Source organism: Ctenocephalides felis, unplaced genomic scaffold (genome assembly GCF_003426905.1).
Source record: "Ctenocephalides felis isolate EL2017-DRISC unplaced genomic scaffold, ASM342690v1 CF-g0.4_SCAFFOLD_01886, whole genome shotgun sequence".
Classification (NCBI taxonomy): Eukaryota; Metazoa; Arthropoda; class Insecta; order Siphonaptera; family Pulicidae; genus Ctenocephalides; species Ctenocephalides felis.
In genome coordinates, this window is record NW_020538040.1 from 107,803,038 (window position 1) to 107,815,791 (window position 12,754).

Below are 12,754 nucleotides of genomic sequence, written 5' to 3' on the forward strand. Positions count from 1 at the left end.
CTTAAATACATAAACAGCGTGCTATAGAACACATTTGTTTCGAGTATTTCGGTTTCAAAATTGGCGGAGTCGTGGAGTTGTTTAGCGGACATAACTCTACCATGAAGCGGAGTCAAATCCGAGTCGATCCGGCTTCGAATATAATAAACCCATCTCTATATATATACTAGCATACACAGCCTCGCGTTGCGACGGCCCTTATTAAAATTCACCTGATTGAAATTTGAAACCGTTTGAAAACCAATATTTCAATACTTTTGCTTAATCATAAATCAATTTATTCATAAATTTCCCGGACCATTAACAAACGTCATTTTCGGCATTTGTTTTAAATTCACAACCGCCCAAATTTAAATAAATTTGATAAATTTTATTATTATGTATCTAAAATGTGATTTGTAATTTGTAATTTGTAATTGCCTATAATATAAGTTGGAATACTTAATGTATTTGTTCCTATTTTTATATATATATATATATATATATATATATATATATACGTATATATATATATATATATATATATATATATATATATATATATATATATATATATATATATATATATATATATATATATATATACAAAACTCGTGTCACGATGTTGGTTCCCGATGGACGCCTAAACTGCTGAACCGATTTTAAATTTTATTGGCTCATCGTGTACGTATATACCCAACTTAGGTTATAGGAAATTTTGAAAAATACATTTAATATAGAAATATATAATTTTTATAAATTTCCATAAGTTTTGACAAATATACACTACAAAAAACAAAACACTAAAATAACAAATGTCCATATTTATGGAAACTTCGAGTAAAAACGATTTATGATTTTTGAAAAAAATTACAGTTCAAAAAATATATTAATTTTACTAATTGAAAAAGGAACAGATCAAAAGAATTAATATTTGTAACTTCCCGAAGGAGAAGTCTATGTTTTCATCAAAAAATCCGATTTGCTAATTTACTTCGTTTATTTATAGAACTTACTGTGATATTGTGGCCTTACGACAAGTGGTTTAATTTTAAAAATTCATCAAAGTTTGAGAAAATGAGCAGTTTTTTGACATTTGTTAATATTAAAATTAGACGATTTACTTGGTATAATGATAGAGTACTTGGTCTTAATAAGCATGCTAAACAATGGCTCAATTGTAAAAATCATTGATTTTTGAAATTTTGCTTTTAAAAAAAAAATCGACCAGGTTGACGTGTTCGATTTTTAATAATGTGTAATAAATCTATTTCGAATACTTTTAACTACTTATAAATTAATTTTTCTATCATGGATTAAGTCGATTATTTACACATATCGGGAAGTTCATGTAACTTGCCTCAAGGCTAAATACCAATACCAACTAGTTAACGAATTCAAATAGGAACAAATACATTAAGTATTCCAACTTATATTATAGGCAATTACAAATTACAAATTACAAATCACATTTTAGATACATAATAATAAAATTTATCAAATTTATTTAGATTTGGGCGGTTGTGAATTTAAAACAAATGCCGAAAATGACGTTTGTTAATGGTCCGGGAAATTTATGAATAAATTGATTTATGATTAAGCAAAAGATTTGAAATATTGGTTTTCAAACGGATTCAAATTTCAATCAGGTGAATTTTAATAAGGGCCGTCGCAACGCGAGGCTGTGTATGCTAGTATATATATAGAGATGGGTTTATTATATCCGAAGCCGGATCGACTCGGATTTGACTCCGCTTCATGGTAGAGTTATGTCCGCTAAACAACTCTACGACTCCGACAATTTTGAAACCGAAATACTCGAAACAAATGTGTTCTATAGCACGCTGTTTATGTATTTAAGGATTTGTCAAATTCCATTAATTATTTGAAATAAAAAATTATGAATAATTATCAATATAATAATTTTTCTAAAAAATTCATGAATAAATGACGGATTGTAAAATTTTTCGGTCGACCAGATGATCGACTCAGTGACTCGTGTTGACCAAAGTAAAAACGCAAAACTTGAGAATCAGATTCAATTTAATGATTTCTTTTTGATGAGAAAATAATTGATTTTTTGGATTAATTTTATATAAAAATTATGGAGTAAACTTTGTAATAAAAGCAAAACAAAATACTTCTGCTTTCAAAATTTTTCTTCTGCTATTTCCATTTGAAAATTAATATTATATCGCGTAGTTCAATTAGCATATTATAACTTTTACACAATTATATAATACTGAATATTTTTTACTGCTTAAATGCTAATGATATCACTGATAAATTTTGTACTCTAAAGTGTTGTTATTTCAGGCTATGGAAAAATGATTAAATAAATGTATTTCGTTTCGTATATTTTTCGGTATGTATATTCCTGATTGCCGTCATTTACGGCCAAAGATTGTCGTAATTAAAAATATGACCCCTTACTATTCAAGAAATCATACATTTGAGCTATTCACACTTGAATACAATTTCATTGTTCTGTATCTTTAAAGTAACATTTTTGTATTTTCTGGAAAATACATAATGGTATTTATTTTGACTTTTATACCTAAAAAAGGTCATAAAACTGCCTGCGAGACAAAAAAGTGACCGCATCTTAAACAAATAATAAACGACAAAAACACTAAATGCCTGAACGAGATAACAGATTTAATACCAGTTTAACAAAGTCGGATATGACAAATCCTGGAAAACAACTCCAATCGGATTCACTCCGAGGGAGGAGTTGTATCCGTGAGATAACTCCGAAGTGAGTTACCCATCTATATATATATATATATATATATATATATATGTATATATATATATATATATATATATATATATATATTAATTTGGAAATATGAACTCTTTTTTGCACTAATTTATTAAATAATAATTTTTACAATCGTTTCAAGACTAGGTTTGTCTCATCATCAGTGTGTTATAATTTAAAATTTAAAATATGGGAACCTAAATTAGCATTATGTGTTATCCGTTACAAGTCATTCGATATACTGTCTTCTGCCCCACCAACGATCGTCGGTGTCCGAATTCTCTATTCAATTTCAAGTGATTTTCAAGTGGTTAGTCACGCAATATCAGATAGGAAAGGAAGGATTATGGTCCAGTTGACAAATAGATACCGTTAGGAGAAAAAATATTCTATGAAATGAGACGGTTTGTTTATAAAATTTGTTTTAAATTATTATAATTAAAAATATATGTACATATATATACTTATATATACAAATGCATACCCATAGTACAAAACATTACATATACAAATACCTATATACCCACAACATACACATACATATATAAATGCACACATATACACATACACACATATACTTATATATACATATATATATATATATATATATATATATATATCACACAAACACACACCTGTGTGTAATATATATATATATATATATATATATATATATATATATATATGTTGAAAGTGTTTAAATTCGATGTAGAAATGTATGATTAATTTCTTGGAGGGCGTAACATGAAGTAAAAAATATAAATAAGTAAAGATTTTTAAAACATTTTTATTTTTCTATACGTTTCGACGTAAAATTCTACGTCATCGTCAGTGGTTCTACAATTTAAAAAAAAACAGAAAGTAACGTTAAAAATTGAATATACATAAGCAATAGTAAAAAGAAAAAGATTTAACTAAAGAGACAGACTAATTATATCTAAACTTTAAATTAAAAAATGCATAAAACATTACTTACTTGAATTTCTTAGATTATCACTTACACATATTAAAACAACAAAAATTAATAATTGGAAACAAGCACTAAATGTCAGTAATTTCTTTTTTAAAGAATAAAAAATAAAAAGTAATTAATAAATAAAATATTATACGTAAGTACACGTGTATCCGAGGCCAAAGCCAAACAGAATAATGTTTTTGTAAGTATCCGAGATGCAAAGTCAAAATTTTGAGAAAAAACAAACACATGCGTTCGTAAATGACCAACGACTTGACGCGCTGTGCTAGTGTGCGTGATAGTGTTGTGCAAACCGTGGTGTTAGGTATTCGATATAAATTGGGAAACATTATTTAGAACATATTGGTAATTCTTGCAAATGAAGCTGGTGTCTGTACGTTTGTTTAAACAATTTTTAATCAAGAAAATATAGGCCGATTCTGAAAAACGCCTTTGTGAGACTTTCGACTCATGATGAAGAACCTGTGCGCCATAATAATTGAACGTATGGTTATTCAGTTTTAAATGTTCTGTGATCATTGTTTGCCCTTGATTTTTGTTTTTGAGTTATTATCGTGTTGTTTCAAACCTTTGATAAGGTTCTGTCCTGTTTCGCCAATACAGGTGGAATCACAGTCATTGCAAGAAAATTTATAGATCACATTAAATACTCGTTCCGAACTAGTGCGCGGCTTTAATTTTGAGAAGAGGGAATTGAGCGTTAAATCGATGTTGCATACTAAACGGAGATTTGCGTTTTAAAAAAGTTTTTTCCACATCGGATAAAGTTAAAATCGGATAAAGATAAAAGGCAGGCAAATGGTACCTTCAAAATTATTATCGTTTGTGGAAATTACGCGCAGGTTGGGGTTAATTATTTTGTTTTTTAAAAAAGTGATTGTCTTATTGTTATAAATAGTTAGAACAGATCCTTCTATAATTCTTTGTTTAAATAAATTTTGTTCGAATTGTAGTACAGTTGGGTTAGAAAATTCCATATTGTGTTTTAGTAGCAATGTGGTCCGCAAGCATAGTTTTAAATTGTCTGGGATTTTTTGAATTGTTTTTATATTGTTGTAAACGTTTAATTAAATTCTGCCTTAAAATTAAACTACAATCTAGACAACTTATTTGACGAGACGAGATTTCTAAGTCGTTCAATATTAAGAGGGGTTTTTGTTTTGGTAAAAATAGTACTAGTTGTTGTACTAAAATTGTTTACAAGTCGGACTCCAAAGTTCTCTTTTTATTTTTTCTTTCCCCTTCAATTCAATTGTTATAGTTTTTATTTTATTTTTAGTTTCCACTGAATGAAGGCTAGGATTATAGCCGAAACGTATGGATTTAAAATAAATTTCTGAAAGAAATTCATGTTTATTATTAGAATTTACAATAAGTGTTAGAGACAATGAACTTGACAGTTTCCCTGAACCAGTGCAAAGATAAGGAAGTCAACGGGGAAATTTCATCCCATCGGGTTGTTATAGCAAATATTCCCCGTTGACTCCTTTATATTTGCACTGGTTCAGAGAAACTGTCAAGTTCATTGTCTCTAATACTTATATTGAATTCAATGGCTTTTTCTATTATCAAATTTTTGGGGCACCAATGGGGTCCCCAGCAAGTCCATCTCTAGCAGAAATATCTAGACATATATTAGGGTGGTCCTTAAAATGGTCATTTTCGAATTTCTTTGCTCCCAAGAGCTTAAATGATTCCAAATTGATAAAAAACAATTCTCTGAAAGTTTTAGCTTTTACTATTAACGTTTAGATAGAGCGCAATTCAATCAAACTTCGTATGGAAAGAGCATGGAAAAAAATTTGAAAATTTAAAAAAAATGTTTTAGGTATAATTTAGCGACAAATGAATGAGTTTTATTCATTCATTTGTTCGCTAAATTATATCTAAAAAACATTTTTAAAATTTTTGAAAATTTTCCATGCTATTTCCATACAAAACTTTGATTGAATTGCGCTATATATATATGTGTGTGTATGTATATATATATATATATATATATATATATATATATATATGTATATGTGTATGTGTTTGTACATGTATATCGTATATATATGTACTGTTTATATGCATATTTATGTATATGTACGAGGTCTGTTCAAAAAGTACCCGGAATTTTCGTTTTTTCAAAAAAATATTTATTTATTCGTCTACATTAATGTGGTCCACATCAAAGTAGTCCCCCCCAGATATAATACACTTATGCCAGCGTTTTTTCCAATTTTCGAAGCACCCTTGATATTCACTTTTTGATATGTCCTTGAGCACTCTCAGCGATTTTCTTCAATCGAGGAAAACCGCCGTCCTTTCATGGGTCTCTTCAACTTTGGGAATAGGAAAAAGTCACACGGAGCCATATCTGGTGAATATGGAGGTTGGGGCATGACTACGGTATTGTTTTTGGCCAAAAAATTACGAACAAGCAACGACGAGTGAGCATGTGCGTTATCGTGGTGCAACAGCCATGAATTGTTAATGAATTGATATGCCAACTTCATCAGCAACTTCTCTAATTGTGATTCGGCGATCATTCATAACCATTTTTTCCACTTCTTTCACATTTTCATCGTTTGTTGACGTGCTGGGTCGACCGGAGCGTTCGTCATCTTCAACGTCTTCGCGGCCATCTTGGAAACGCTTATACCACTCGTAAACACTTGTTTTTTTCATAGCAGACTCACCATAGGCTTTTTGTAACATTTCACACACTTTGTTACACTTTATTTCATTTTTTACGCAAAATTTAATACAAATTCTTTGACTTTTCAATTCTTCCATTGTAAAAATCGCCGAGCTCAGAAAAACACGTCGAACTTAGCGACTACCACAGACAAAGTAAACAGTGAATATAGCTGAAAATTTCATCATACTTTAGGGGCATGTATACCAACATTAAAGATTAACTTTAAATCTTTGCTTTAGATCTTTATTTGATCTATTGCCCTTAAAAAACTTATATATATATATATATATATATATATATATATATATCTTATATATAAAAATGGAGCTCTCTTTCAAATGTCCAAGTAAAACTCGAAAACGGGTAAACCGATTTGACCAGTCTTAGTCTTGAAAAATTCGTGCCAATCCAGAGATGGTTGGAAAGGTGAGATATTATTTCAAAATCGCGTAGAAACTTTACATTTTTAATTAAAAAATTTTTGTTGAAGCGTAATGTAAATAAAACAATGGACGGTGGCTAATATTTGAAATGTCAAACGTTTTTGACAGATGATGTTCGATTATGTTTAATATGATGTTTTACGTGAATATTATTTAATTATGATTAAATTGTAGCAAGTAGTTTCGTTTGTAGTTTTATTTATATACAAAAACGTTAGTAAACGGGCCGCAAGTGTTACTAGAAACTCAAAATATCAACTTTTTTGAAATGTTAATATGAAAATGCACTATTTGGCATATTTTTCTCAAACACGGTGCTCGAAAAGATCTCATTTGTATAATTATATACTCATTGGTATTAATAAAACATTTCCTGAGTTATATTATTTTTTATTTATGTTATTTAAATTCAGAACCTAAATTTGGTATCGATCAAAGGGACATTTTGCCGAATGACATTTTCCCAGTTATAATTTTCCAGAATTTATCGAAGAATAGATAGATATATATAAAGGTCCGGGGTTAAGAAGGTTCACCATCGATGCGTCAAAATCCAGTAAAGTTAAGCACTGTTTAACAACAATATTTGAAAGTAGAGGGAACAACATGTATGACCAGCTATAACCTTGAGTCTCATGATCCTGCTATCGGGAGATAAACGATAATCTTTGAAAATCCATAATAAAAGTTATTTTGTCAAACGTCACTTGAAACTTTTCAAAAAGCAGGTCAAAGAAGAAATACTTGATTAATTTTCTGTCTCTCCTCGCAGAAATTTGAAAATTTTGTATAAGCTCAGTATTTACAATTATACATAAAATCCAGAATCCAAAAAGAATCTGAAAAACTTGAAACGTAATCAATAAGTCGAAAGACCAAAAAAGACTTAATTTTAATTTTGAGATGTACAACTCCTTTTTTTATTATGACCATCAAAAGACAATGTTTCTATATGACTATGTAAAAAATTATATTTGGCCTTTAGAGGTCTCCTCCATTGAAGAGATCCTCTGCCAAAAAAGACTTGGATTGGATTATACCATGTTTTCTATAGAAAGTGTATAATACTTCCAGTTTTATTGTATTGACAAAATATAGACAAACCAATGGGGTTTATTGTTTTTATAATACCTCATTGTATATAGCATTCAAACAACACATCCTTATACACAGTATTAATATTTTTGATTCTATAGAAATTGTTTAGAATATACCTCACTTAGCAAAACAACGTTTGTCGAGTCAACTAGTATATATATATATATATATATATATATATATATATATATATATGTATATATGATTTAGTAGTTAATTTTGATGTTGAAATATATGAGTGAGTTCTTGAGGGCGATACATCAAACAAAGAAAAGGCAAAGATTTATGAAATAATTTTCAATTCCAAACGTTTCGACATTCAATTTAATGTCATCATCAGTGGATCTAAAAACAGTATAAAAATTGATATAACTATTAATCATAAAATATGTGGGTTGGTATAGAGAAGATTTAACAGAATAGAAACACTTAACAACAAATAGAATATAAAAGATAGAAAAGGTAATAGAAACTAGATATTTGGAGCGATTTACATGACGTCGATGCTGATATGCTTCTTGAGTGGACTGTAATTTTTATAATCGGCGAAATGTGAAATCCCCACGATAATTGTTTTAGAAAATGAAAGTCCTGTTGTATTCACTTTAAATTTATTTAATTCTACTTTACAAATATGTCTTTCTTGTTTGACTGCTAATGCTAGACTGGCTATTTATTTCAATTTCAGGCACGACGGAATACATTTTATTGACATATTTTATAACTTAATTATATAGCCGTCGAACCTGGGCAGGATCGTCCCTGTTTACGGGATTAACAAACTTTTTCCTGACCGTTATATGTAATAATATTTTACAATGTTACAGCGACGGTCACACCAGATGTTCTGGTTTAAAAATTATCCATTCTCCGCCGCCTTAATTATTCACTTATAATTAAGATCAGTATTCAATATAAGAAATTTAAGCAATGGTTTGTATATGTAGATACTAATTATAATTACAAAGAAATGGTATATATGATATAATTTTCAACACAGTTAACCAAAAAATATTTCCTAAATATGACATAAATATTTAACACATAATTAGTTAAAAAAAAATTATGAGGTTACATATTAATAATATACATTCTAGTAAATAATGAAATGAATGATTTGTGAAAATTGTTAGAAAATTTAGTTACTAAATTCAATAAATTAATTTCATCGTTAACCATAATTCTTAATACAAATTTTAAAACTATTGTACTGCAAAAATAATATAAAGTTCACAACTTTTACTGGTAAAATGCACAACTTTAGTAATGAACCTTACGAATGAATCATTTTTTATTTTTACAGAAGCTATTATTACCCGTGCAATGCTTTCCAAAAATACGGTAAGCGCTTTGTATATCAAAAAATGCCCGAGCCTCAAAAACATAAGTTTATTCATACCATTGAAAATGCTTATTGGTCTTGAATCAATTATGGATTCTATTTGTATTACTAATTTATAACCGTAGGCGGCGTGAGAAATTAAATCGGCGGTTGTCTGCCATATTTCAGGTATTAGATGCATTTCTGTTATATTTTCTACAGACTGTATTAATAGGCTGGTTTGTGTAATAATCCAGCATAAAGTATCGCTGAACTCAATCAAATATTGCGTTTTGTCTATTTCCAAATTTAAGAACTTAATGGTAATTTTATATAATTTTATGAGCGATAGCGCAGCGCAGATTTCAAGCCTACACAGTGTTGTACTTTTAACAGAGCTAAATAAATTTTGAATATGATAAGTGTATTGTAGGTTCTCTACCACAGTAAACAGTCGTAATAGCTCTCATAGATACTTCACAAAAACTGAAACTGTGAAATTTAATCCTACAATTTTTTCTCAAATGTAAAAAGTAACGTAAAATAAGTATATTTTTTATGAGAAATATATTATTTTCAAAAACACGGCGACGGGTCATGATGCAGCTATATACAGCTTCGTTCAAACCTGTCATTAACTGCCGTATGTCTTGCGTTGCGAAATTAGCTAGAGCTACGCATGGCGAAAGAATACCGAGAATACTCATAGAAAATTTGGCAATGGACGAGAAAAAAGCTCGAATTGTTACTTTGAATGATAAAATGCAGTTGATAGAAAAAGCGTGAAATGCATAGCTGACTGGCTCCCATAGCAACCCCAAAGAATTTAATTTGTTTGTATTGTCGGTTACATAAAAATCATTGGATTCAAGATTTTCAACTGGTATTGAATCAAAGATACTAACTTCGTTGATAACCTATGGCAATTGGAAATTATCATGTTTACAAGTTCGAGTTATCCTTTTCCTAAACCCTTTTGTCTTTTCCAATAAATTTGGCTCAAAAGTAATGTCAGCTTCGTAAAAATGATTTTCAATATCGTATGAAACTAAAGAATAATTTTTTCCTACATCAAATACAAGTTGATTCAAGTATCGGTTATCTAAAAAATGTGCAGAAGTAGATTTATAAGTTACCATATTTAATTTAAAACGTTTAATTTCATCATCGGCATTTCCGCGCCATTGAATTTCTATTAAATTTTGATGTTGTTTCTTAACAAGAATTTGTTTGAATATTTTTACTACACCGGTAAACATAAAATTACAAGATTTAAAACGCTTTAAATTGGTAAAAATATCTTGTTGTAGTCTGCGACTTACATAATGCATATCATCCAGAAAAATGTCCGATGGTATTTTTGAGGACCCATCAAATACTACTCGAATTCTGTCACTTCCATTCATAAAAACGGCACGATTGGGCAAGTAATGTTCAAATGAATTTAGTGAAGTATTCGGTTCATAATTTGGAATTTTAGAAGCACGTTCTAAATTAAGACATTCATTTATTAAATTTTTGTACTTCGTTTGCAAACCCGTGTTTTTGTTGAGTTTTTAGACTTACAAATCTGCAGTTTGCTTTATATAATGATAAACTTGGCTTTAACGGTAACGCGACCCTATATCGATTATTTAAATTTTCTACACAATTGTTATTACCCTTTTCCGGAATTTCTGTGCGACTAAGCTCCTCCGACTCGCAAAATCTCGATACTTTATTCAATAAAATATTGTTTACCGTAAACACCCTTTTACTATTAAACACATTGCCATTGTACGCGTTAATCTCGCCTGACAAAAATAACCCAAACACCGAATCTTGCAATACCGGTAAATTATGGCCTAAAGAAATACTTTGGCCTTTTATTATCTCAAAGAACGAGCCTACACCGATTAGCAAATCAATATCGCCAGGTATATTAAAGTTTGGATCCGAAAGTGTAATGCTATCAGGTAAATTTAAAAGCGAAGGATCGATATATTGCGACGGGACCTTATTTGTAATTCTTTCTAATATAATAAAAGGTAATCGTTTCGAAAACGTTGATGTCGCATTTGAAACCGATATATAAGCAATGGAATTCCCAGGAATATTTATGCCATTGACCCCAGCCAGCTGTACAGAACTAGAGACCGAATTCCTGAACCCGTGTCGAGCAGGCATCGAGTACGAATTTTCTCGCCTATTTTATTTTTAGGATTTACACAAACTGTCGGTAAAAATGCGCACGTGTTTGACAATGTTGCATGTAAAACCTGTGAGGCAGGTAAAGCTGCAGAGGACGTTTCGGAAATTTGTATAGTGTTAGGTTCAGTTTGTAAAATTTGTTCTGCTTGCAAGTGCAATAAAGTGTTGTGCGATTTATTACACATTTTGCATTTATGTTTTGATCTGCCTAATCGGATTGTATGTCCGTCAACCAAACATTTAATGCACCCGTTATTATCGCGAATAAAGTCTATTCTCTTTGGTACTTCCATTTTAATGAATTTCGTACATTCGGAAATATGATGTGCGGCTGAACAAAGTTTACAAACTGCCTGAATATTTGAAACCGTAACTAAAGTCTTACGCTTGATATAATTGTCCGGTTCTGTGTCCAGCTTATTTGAAAGCTCTAAAGCCAAACAACGATTTTCTAAAAATTTAAATAACTCCGACATAGTTGGCATTTCTTTTTGTGCACGAAAGGTATTAAATTTTATTTTAGTTTCTGAATCTAATTTATTTAATAACAAAAAGGCCATTAAAAGATCCCAATTTTCAACCCTTATGCCCAATGCTTTAAGAGAATTTATATTCTGCTGCACAATATTCAAAAAAAATTTTAAAACTTTGTATGTACCTTTCGAACACGTTGGAATATCCAAGATTTTTTGTAAATGCGAATAGGCGATTATACACGTGTTCTCGAACTTAGCCGATAATAAATCCCATGCCTCAGAGTAATTATTATCAGTGAGGGCTATATTATTAATTACGGCTGCAGCTTCGCCAGACACATGACATTTCAAATAGTACAGTTTTTCAACATCCGATAAATTAACATTTTTGTGGATTGTGGATATAAATAAATCTCTAAAACTGATCCAATTGTTATATTCTCCATCAAAAATTGGAATTTGAATATTCGGTAGTTTTATAGCAGAATTAATGCAATTTTTACTATTGTTTTCTTTACTATTTGAATTGTCCATGTGCTGTGTAAATTTAATAGTTAGCTTTAGATAAAGATTATCGATTAAAATGTCTTCATCCTGCTCATCAAGCGAATCGTGGATGGCTGCCCTAACTTTTTCATACTCCGCGAATCTGTTATCAAACATAATTTTCAGACCCTTAAGCATTTCCGATGAATGTTCGTCCCAACTATCACTGTTCATTCTTTCAAGATACGATTTGAAATTTTGACGCTTTTTAATTAGTTTTTTAAGTTCTGCCATTTTAATTAAATATAAGATATTTTTGATAGAAAAGCGCAAAC

At 29.9% G+C, this 12,754-nt stretch overlaps 1 protein-coding gene across 2 annotated transcripts in view; it reads left to right on the plus strand.

Moving 5' to 3' along the window:
* LOC113376836 (F-box/LRR-repeat protein 2) overlaps positions 1-12,754 on the plus strand; it is a 549,588-nt gene that overhangs the window by 135,154 nt on the left and 401,680 nt on the right. The window lies entirely within an intron of this gene.